This window comes from Podarcis pityusensis (assembly GCF_964106645.2).
Source record: "Podarcis pityusensis genome assembly, chromosome: 8".
NCBI classification, from domain to species: Eukaryota; Metazoa; Chordata; class Lepidosauria; order Squamata; family Lacertidae; genus Podarcis; species Podarcis pityusensis.
This window is the reverse complement of record NC_138033.1, coordinates 20,013,076-20,023,418: the sequence shown is the minus strand read 5'-3', so window position 1 is coordinate 20,023,418 and position 10,343 is coordinate 20,013,076. Positions and strand designations below refer to the sequence as shown.

Below are 10,343 nucleotides of genomic sequence, written 5' to 3'. Positions count from 1 at the left end.
CAGGGATGGGCACACCTGTCAATTCTGGTTTCTCAGTCTTCCACTCTAAAGTTCAGTTCTCTGTGTTTCATGCATCAGCATGCAATTTTTTCCGAAAAAAAGAAGTCCACCTGAAAACTCATTTTTGCGAGCAATTTCCTCTAACACAGTGTGTTTTAAATGTTATCACTAATAAGTGCATTTGTATGCACACTTTTCTCCAATACAAGCCTTTGTATATGTTATGTGTTTGCAGTACTGCATTATGAAATTCAGGAAAGGCTTGCTACGTTTCAGTTTGCATATTGTTTCATAATCCAATGCCAACACCCCCCTTTCAATCTAGATTTGTCATTTCAGGGGGAAATCCAAGACATTTTTAAAGCTGTTGCCAATTACCTGTTTGAGCTATATGAATGACCCATTTGCAACATTCATCCCCCTTCTGGAAGAATCTACATGAGGGGTGCAGTTTGGTGTGATTCTGTTGCCCTTTTTAAAAACCCTGCACCCCAACTGCTCCCATAAGTACCCCACTATGATGCCAAAAGGGACACGGGTGGCAGTGTGGGTTAAACCACAGAGCCTAGGACTTGCTGATCAGAAGGTTGGTGGTTTGAATCCCCGCAACGGGGTGAGCCCCCGTTGCTTGGTCCCTGCTCCTGCCAACCTTGCAGTTTGAAAGCATGTCAAAGTACAAGTAGATAAATAGGTGGGAAGGTAAACGGTGTTTCCATGCTCTGCTCTGGTTTGCCAGAAGCGACTTAGTCATACTGGCCACATGACCCGGAAGCTGTATACTGGCTCCCTTGGCCAATAAAGCGAGATGAGCACCGCAACCCCAGAGTCGGTCACGACTGGACCTAATGGTCAGGGGTCCCTTTACCTTTACCTTTATGATGCCAAAAGTTTGTTTATGGCTCCCTGGTCATCATTCCCGTGAGATGTTTTTAAATCATGGTATTTATTTCTAAGATTGCCTGTTTTGATGCAAATCATCATATGCAAAATTTAGGCGAATCTGCATCCTCTTTTGCCCCATTTTTGGCACAGTCCTTGTCAGGGAACCTGACTCAAGCAGAAAGTCAGTAAAGCGAATCGTGCCCACATTTCCTTGGTAGGCATTAGCATTTTCTCCGAACTGAAACCCCTTTCCTTTACCCACTCACCCACAAAAAAAAATCCATTTCAGCAGCAATGACTCTCTCTCTCTCTCTCTCTCTCTCTCTCTCTCTCTCTCCCTCTCCCCCATGGGCTTTCTTTAGTCCCTACAATGAAAGTTGTAGCTAGCATGTGGCAGTTTGGTGAAGCTCCAGGATGTTGTTTCAGCCGACCGACTGCACCACCATTTCCTGTTTAGATGCACTAATTCTATTTGCACAGTTACGAGGAAGCTGTTTCAGTGCGGCTCGTTACTGTCAACTGTGCGAGGAAGATCTGAAGAGAGGCGGGCTCGGCTTCCGCATCTGAATTCTATACAAGGGAAAAACAGCAGTTAAAACCTCTTCTCTTTGGCAAGCCACAGGGGTATCCATGGCATGGGGGTGCTCCACGTCGAACACAGCAACCCCGGCAGTGTGTGTTCCGGTTTGCAAACTTTCTTTGGAAGCTGAACATCCAACAGGGCTTCCCTGGCTTCTGATTGGCTGCAGGAGCTTCCTGCAGCCAATCGGAAGCCGCACCTTGGTTTCCGAACGTTTTGGAAGTAGAACGGACTTCCGGAACAGATTCTGTTCGACTTCCGAGGTACGACTGTAACTCCTTTGACAAACCATTACTCTACACCTTTAGATGATGCCCCACTGATCTTCTGAGGACATTTAAGGAAACGAATCTAGTGTAAAGAGTTTTTGTGGGTTTTATATTCTCTGGCCACTTCGTGTTAATAGCACAGAAAGGATAGGTTACCACCACCGACAGCTAAGTAAAATTTGGAAGGTAGGCGAGAAGCATCATCTTACACATTTCGTCCAATCAAGATATGATAGGCTTTTTAAAGAGGCAAATAGCTTTATAAATTTAATTTGTGAAAAGCAATTACAATGTAAATATTGAGGAGTGCAATTCCCCCATGTGATTTATCAAAATAGTTAACACTTGTTAACATTGATAATGATAGACGTGTCATACCTTTTTTTAAAAAAAAAAGATCATATGTGTCAGGGGTTCAGGAGCAGAGGCAAGGGCAAGGGAGGAAACAGAGAGCGAGGGGGAGGAGGCAGAAGAAAAGATGAGTGATGACGACGACCCGAGATCTCCGAGTCTTTCCAGTGAATCAGAAGATTCACAGAAAGGAGCACCAGTGGCCAGGGCAAGGGGGGAGCCTAGGGGGACACCCCAGGAAGATAGAGCCAGAGGGGACTCAGAGGGGAGCAGTTGGAAATCGGGACCAGCGTCACCGCCAGAGAGCAGGGAAGAGGAAGGGCGCCAGGGATCAAGCGCTGGCAGCTCACAACAGGGGGGAGGGCACGAGTCAGGAGTGGCCACACCTCCATCGGGGAGCGAAGAAACGGTCAGACGGAAGGTGGAAGGTTGGGCGCGCGCGCCAAGTTCAAATGCACAGGAAGGTGGCGCAGTAGGCAGCCCGGAAAGGGAGCCAGGTCCTAAAGCCCGCCGAAAGGAGGGAGAAGAGTCAGGGGGGTCAGCGTCAGCGTCAGAGGAATCCCGGAAGGAAGAGACCCCGGGGGGCAGAGGGACCCAGAGAAGAACAGTCAGGCGGAAAAGGTGGAGCAAGGCTAGGATATTAAGTTGGTGTACAAGGGGCGGAGACTCAGATGGAGCTTCGCCGATCTAACCATTAGACGTAGGGTTGCACGCAGCAGCTTGAGAATGGAAACTGTAACTCAATAAAGACTTTTATTTAATGATCGCTGGCTAGCGTGATCCTCTGTGAGCTAGGATCTGGAAGCAACTCTGACAATATGCTATTACTAGGAGCTGCTACCCCTGCTCACATCACTCGTCAACCCTGCCTATCTGCCAAACCCCCACTTCACCCCTTTGCCAACCCCCTTCCATTTACACCCCATCCCCTTCAAACTCCCTGTCCCCTCGCTGTTCCTTCAACCTCCCCATCTGCACCTACTCACACCTTTTCCAAGTTCCATCTCATGCCCCAAACTCCCCTCTCCCTCCCTTACAGTTTGTCCCAATCCCAGGATCCCAATTGCTGCCTCCACCCTCAGGGGAGAGAGAAGGGGGATATTGGGATAGGGGCAAACTGTGAGGGGATGGAAGAGCTCGGGGCAAAGTGTGAGAGGGGAGTTGGACCCAGCTGTGGGTGATGGGGATAGGTCACTGCCACTCATGGGAGAGAGGGGAATGAAAAGGACTGTCCCATCATTTTCTTCCTCCTTGGTCTCTGATGTCAGTGTCAAGTGCAAGTGCACACTGTAAGACAGTTGCTTTCCTGTCCTGACTGTTCCTCTGTGGCTCATCTGGGTCACCTGCCATCCAAGTGGCTCTCTCTCCTGCCTGCCTGCCTGCCTGCCTGCCTGCCTGCATAGTCCTGCCTGCTGTTCTATCTTCATGCTGCAGTTGGCTTGGCCACCTATTGGCAGCCAGGAGAACTGCAGCATGATGACTTACAAAAATTATTATATTGTAAGATATGTATGTGTATTCATATATTTGTGTATGTCTAAATTTAAATTATTGAATTCTTTAAAGAAAGAAAAACCCTGACTGACTGACTGACAGACTTCCCTCTCCAGAGTCTGCAGAACAGTGAAGGACTAAAGTTTAGTTGATAACTACTGGTGTTTTTTAGTAAGTTAGTCAAGGATTTCATGCTATTAACAATAGTAATTCTTTTTTTAAAAAAAAATATTCATGCTAAGTGCACCATCGTTTAATTTCACTGTGTTCTTCAGGTGTTAAATATATGCAATTTTTCTGGAAGGCTTACAGGACACACCAATCAGGAAGCAAGACAAAAACTTTATTGTCTCTTTCCAAGAAAAACGGAACAGGAAATGACTGACCTAGAACTGCCACCTTGTGACGAAACTGTATAATGACACTGTCCACCCAACTGGCTGCCTTTCTCCAGGTCTTTGGGCATCTTTGCTGACTAGTCTGAGGGTTCATGTTGGAATCCCTGCTGTGCAGTGGTGGAGGTGGAGATTTGTACTTGTATACGCAGACTATCCCAGTATATAGCCCACCAGGTGAAGTAAGGGGTTGGCTCAGACCCCAAACCACCATTTTGAATTTGGCTTTGGTTGATGGATGGCAGAGTTCTAGTAAACTCATCATAATACATCCCACAAGACTGGAGTTTGCCCATGCTTGCTTTATAAATTACATCTTGGATCAGTCATCCTCAGAAGGCAAACTTCAGCAGTGTGTGGTAATAGTGAGAGGGGATGTTCAGGCAGCGGCCGCTGGTCTGAACATTGAGATGTTACAAGCATCTCCAAATTTTTGAGACTGTTAGAGGATAAAAGGTAAAGGTAAAGGGGACCCCTGACCATTAGGTCCAGTCGTGGCCGACTCTGGGGTTGTGGCGCTCATCTCGCTTTATTGGCCGAGGGAGCCGGCGTACAGCTTCCAGGTCATGTGGCCAGCATGACAAAGCCGCTTCTGGCAAACCAGAGCAGCGCACGGAAACGCCGTTTACCTTCCCGCTGGAGCGATACCTATTTATCTACTTGCACTTTGACGTGCTTTCGAACTGCTAGGTTGGCAGGAGCAGGGACCGAGCAACGGGAGCTCACCCCGTCGCGGGGATTCGAACCGCCAACCTTCTGATCGGCAAGTCCTAGGCTCTGTGGTTTAACCCACAGCGCAAAAGCTTGGGTTGCCAACTTCTTTTTGGCTCTGCTCCTGTGCTTTTAGCAACTGCACAGTCAGTCAGAGAAGTTTGGCAGATCCACGCCTTGCTCCTTACTTTATCTGCATGCCAAGAGAAGCTTCTAACTTGCTAACCTATCTGCATGTCAGGCTGCAGTTAAAAGGCAAGGGAGCTGGGCCAGTGAGAACCATTGGCAACCCAAAGGAGGACTCAAATGCTGGGTGCCAAGCAAGCCTTGCAATCTGCTGTGTTAGGTGCTAGCTGGGCCTCAGTCCCACCCTGCTTATTAATCTGCATGTGCTTCCTTTGTGTTTAGCCTGTCTCTGCAGCTAAAAATAACACAACCAGCGGTCATAAACAGCAGCTGGTTATGAATGAAAGAGAATTATAGAGGAGATGGAAATTAGTAGAGGGTGGGGAGGAGGTTCCAACAAGAGTGGGAGAGATGCTAGCAGAGAGAAACTAGTAGCAATGTTGCAACACACCCTTCCCTATTTCTTTATTTCTTTATTTTCACATTCAGATCTTTCAAGACAAATCAGGAAGTATTATTGAACCTGAAGACCTTCACTTTTAAGGTTGCCAGCTTTTATATGGCAGGGCTCTACAACTGCAAGGCAGGTAGAAATTCAACATGTAAAGCCCGGAGAGGTAGTGAAGTAGAAAACTTTAAACTAGGCATTTTTTCTACTAATATTATTACATTCCTTTATGCCTGTCATTAGCTGTAATCAACAGAGAGGACCTACCAGAAAAAAGGGACAAGAGTAACTTCACCAGGATGAAAAAAACTGATGGAGGGGGCGTTAAAAATGAAAAACAGAAATTTGATTTTACATTAGGTTTTAAAAAGAAATCGTATTTATCATATCTCACTTTAACAAATTATTTGGAAGGTCGAAAAGGGAACTGGTTAAAAAAACAATAAGGCTGCAAAGTTTAACTGATGAATCAGATTAATCAACTTAAAACCTTTTGATCAATCAACTTCAAGCATTTGATGGATTAAAAAGGTGCTTCTGATAAATCAGGCAGCAGATGTCTAAAAGAAAAATGTTCCTTAAAAAAAAAAAAGCGCACTTGCAAAAACCAAGTTGGCAGGCATTAAGAAGAACATTTCATCTAAAATAATGTTTGCTGTGAAGCACCTAACATCAAAAACCAAAGTACATTTTTCCTTCAGAATTAACATTCATTTGCAAAATTATTCATGATGAATTGATTAAAACTCATACAACTAATCAGCAAAGATTTCTTTAACCAGGTGATGGTCCTTGATTTAAAATGCAATTTATTTAAACAACCATATGAAAGTAAACACTCCTAATCCTTTAAAAACTAAATCCATCATTCTCTGCCAAATACAGTAAGTTGTTCTGGGGGGTTTTTTTAAAAAAAGAAGTGGTTCCTTTGTCTTGCTGATGGTCACATTCCCTTGCAGGTCATCCCATTGAGGGGTGCATGCCAGCAATAGCCAGCAGCAAAAGTGGATGAGGCTAAAATCAAAACCGGGTGGAGATTAAGGTATTGCAGCATGGCAGAGCTTACCCCTGCTGAGTGCACCATGTAGTAGTTGTGTCTGCTGCCCCTGTGCTTTTCTCTCGTACAAACATGACATGGCACGGAAGACAAAGCGATCCTCAGAGGGGTGGTCAGAACATCAGGAGTGGGACAGCATCAAATTAACAGAGCAGCGCATGGAAATGCTGTTTACCTTCCCGCCGGAGTGGTACCTATTTATCTACTTGCACTTGATGTGCTTTTGAACTGCTAGGTGGGCAGAAGCTGGGACCGAACAACAGGAGCTCACCCCATCGCAGGGATTCGAACTGCCAGCCTTCCGATTGGCAAGCCCTAGGCTCTGTGGTTTAGACACTGTATGTCTGTATAAATCTGGGGTCCCCAATGTGATGTCCGTAATGCCCTTAGACACCCACAAAGGTCCTTCGCCCATCCAAATTCTTATTTTTCTTTTTTTTTAATAATTGAGAGGGTTCAGGGTTTTGTTTTGTTTTTTCTACCTGCTCTTTTTTGTGGGGTTGCCTGCTTTTTTTCTGTGTTTTGTTAGTGGGATATAGATGTTCTGCCTGTTGTTTCTCTGTGGTAGAATTCTGAGCATTGCTGGGGGGGGGGAGATTCTGTGAAATGGGTGTTTGGTGGTGTCCCTGACTATTTCTTGGTTGCTTAGATTTCCTAATGTGTCCCAGGGCAAAAAAAGTTTGGGAACCCCTAATAAAGGTCATTTAATTGGAACCTGGAATGAAAAGTTTGCAGTGTGTTTTCACTTCCCAAAAGGCCTGAAAGGAGCCAGCCATGCCCTCCTCTAGCGAGCCATTCCACTCGCATATACACACCATGCTTTGTTTTGTTTTGTTTTTCCCAGACACTCCCGGCAATTGCGCAAACTCGGTCTACATAAAGTAGGGTTCTTGTGTGACCAGTGACGAGAGTAAGGCAAAAGAGCAGAGAGGCGCCTCATCTGGTTGCTGGTAAGCAGATGGAGAGTGGTGATGAGGGGGGCCACTCAGAGAAGGCCCTGCAAAATCTGAAGCGGGAACTACTTACCTCCCCTTCCAAGAAAAAAGATATGTGTGTGGAATTAGGCGGGTGAAAGATGCCAGCTATGAGAATTTCCTGCCCTAAAAAGAAAAGCAACAATGAGTGACGTTGGGAGCGACCTTTTCTTCTGAAGGCTATGCGATATCATCTTGGGAATGGTGCTGCGAGTCTAGTTCTGCTTTCTCCGTGCAACGGAAAATGTGAGAGAGAATGTCTGCAAAGCAGAAGTGCGACGGGGCTTTCTGTTCATTCCTAGAATTCAGTTTTAGCACGAACAGAGGAAGAGGTGGCTGTTACCACAGAGACAGTTGACGGTCCCCAGGTAAATTGCAGTGGAGGGAGGCCCTAAGCCAGACCTTCCTTCCCCGTTGTGGGACCCGAGCAAACACCACAAGCAGAGTATGGCACCGAAGCTGTGTGTGAGTCCACCAAGTCTTTCATATGACTGAATATGGAAAGATCTGAAGCAGGTCTGACCCTACCGTTAGGCAGAGGGAGACAGCTGCCTCAGGCGGCAGATGGGGCAGGTGATGACGAACAGAGCTGTGTGTGCCACACCATCTGCTTTGTGCCTCCCTAAGCTAGCCTTCAGGTGCGATTGAGGATCCACCCGTCCAGTTGGCTTTTGCAGAAAGAGCAGGAGCAGCCGGAAGGAAGGGCAACGTCACACATCTGGTCTCCTGTCTGTGACACCACTGCTGCTTCCCAGCTTGGAATCAGGGTCAAAGCAGTGGAGAAGTAGCCATTCTATGGGCATACTAGCAGAAGCCCAGATTGACTCTGCTGGTGACCCACACTATGCCAACGGACCTCCTGCCTTGACTTTCCCTCCCAGTGAGCAGCAACAACGCCACAGCCAGGCGGTCAGGTGCATATTGCTGTCCCTCCCCTCCAGATAATCCTGGAATGGAGAAGAAGAAGAGGAAGAAGAGTTTGGATTTGATATCCTGCTTTATCACTACCCGAAGGAGTCTCAAAATGGCTAACATTCTCCTTTCCCTTCCTCGCCCACAACAAACACTCTGTGAGGTGAGTGGGGCTGAGAGACTTCAGAGAAGTGTGACTAGCCCAAGGTCACCCAGCAGCTGCATGTGGAGGAGCGGGGAAGCGAACCCAGTTCACCAGATTATGAGTCTACCGCTCTTAACCACTACACCACGCTGGCACATTGGAGGGAGAAGCCACCTCGTCCTTCACTTTCTGATTGTTGTGTTGGGGTTCAGGGTGGAAACAGTCCCTAATTAGGCCTCCATGATAAGAAAAACATAATCAGTTACGTATCTTTTGCAGACCAAAAGCAGCAACAGCAAACACTTTTTTGCCAGAATTCTCCAACAATTCTCCCAAGTCACATGACAGGCACTCTGGCTTCTTGGCGCTAACATTTCGGAAGAAGGTTGAGATGCTGTGCCCCTAATTCCCCTAGTAATGCTTTGGCCAAGTCAAAACTCTCACCTCTGTTTAAACTATTGGAGCAAGATGTGAAAAAGCTCTGTGTGCTTACTGCGTTCTTACTATGCTAAGAATAGCAGGAACATAGGCTGGGCTGAGAATAGAAGCTTGAACGGCTATGGTAGTGCTCTGAAGCATGAACACTAGACTGTACTGCACATGTGGCCTTGAAACCTCTCACACTGGTTGGCTGAGCCACAGAATGTTCATGAACATTCCAAGTTGTCAGCGAACAACCATGTCAGAATGTCTGCAGTCTAGATTCTCTGATACAAGGAAAGTTGTTCTGTTTGGCTGGAATTAAAACTTCATACAGGCCCAAACTTTCGAATTTAGAGTGAAACCTGCAATGTGACAACACTTTGTTGTTGTTGTTGTTTAGTTGTTTAGTTGTGTCCGACTCTTTGTGACCCCATGGACCAGAGCACGCCAGGCACTCCTGTCTTCCACTGCCTCCTGCAGTTTGGTCAAACTCATGCTGATAGCTTCAAGAACACTGTCCAACCATCTCGTCCTGTCATCCCCTTCTCCTTGTGCCCTCAATCTTTCCCAACATCAGAGTCTTTTCCAGGGAGTCTTCTCTTCTCAGGAGGTGGCCAAAGTATTGGAGCCTCAGCTTCAGGATCTGTCCTTCCAGTGAGCACTCAGGGCTGATTTCCTTCAGAATGGAGAGGTTTGATCTTCTTGCAGTCCATGGGACTCTCAAGAGTCTCCTCCAGCACCATAATTCAAAAACATCAATTCTTTGGCGATCAGCCTTCTTTATGGTCCAGCTCTCACTTCCATACATCACTACTGGGAAAACCATAGCTTTAACTATACTGAACATTATAGAGTTAACTATAACCTCGTGGTATAATAGGCTGAGCTCCAACTCTACCCTTGAACTTTCCCTTCTCATTTTCTTTCAGTTTCTGTTCAGTGTACTTTCCAGCAATAAACCAGTGTACTTATTGCCCTGCAATAAAAATAAGTTTGTTGTATATGAGTAACGTGGCCCTAGACAACAGGACGTACACATTGGTACCTTGCTTTTGGCCTGCACATTTATTTATACTATAAGCCATGGGCAAGGAACCTGTAGCCCACCAGACGCTGAGGGACTCCCAACTCCCATCATCTCTGACCATTGGCCATTATGGCTGAGACTGTTGGGAGTTGGAGTCTGTCAATATCTAGAGCACCACAGTTCCCCAGCCCTACGAACAGCAGATGGAGCTTGTCAATCTGGGAAGTAGCCCATCCAGGAGAAGGAAAACTCTGATCCTAAACCTCTGCTGCCTTGTGTGACATCTTCGGGAAAAGAAAAGGCTAAGGAGGACAGCCTTCACAAATCCAGAGTGGAGCCCTGAAGATGGTTGGATGGCACCTTGCATGCCTGCTTCTGGCAAATCTTGCAGTCCAGCTGGTGTCAAACATATTGCTCTGCTTTCCTTTGGGCCACATCAGCGAGGCTGAGAGGGGGTCTTGTTATCTGGGCAGCCCAGGACCTCCTTACACACTGCCCTGGCTTGTCACTGCAGTGCTGCTAACACAGCAGTTTGACTTCACCCCTGGA

General features: G+C 46.7%; 1 long non-coding RNA gene across 1 annotated transcript; it reads right to left on the bottom strand.

Moving 5' to 3' along the window:
- Nucleotides 1–924: 924 nt before the first annotated feature.
- Nucleotides 925–8,957, bottom strand: LOC308483010. The gene is made up of 3 exons (XR_013989544.1): nucleotides 8,789–8,957; nucleotides 7,340–7,413; nucleotides 925–1,452 (listed from the first exon to the last, which is right to left on the bottom strand). It is a non-coding gene; the product is annotated as an uncharacterized lncRNA (long non-coding RNA).
- Nucleotides 8,958–10,343: the final 1,386 nt, after the last annotated feature.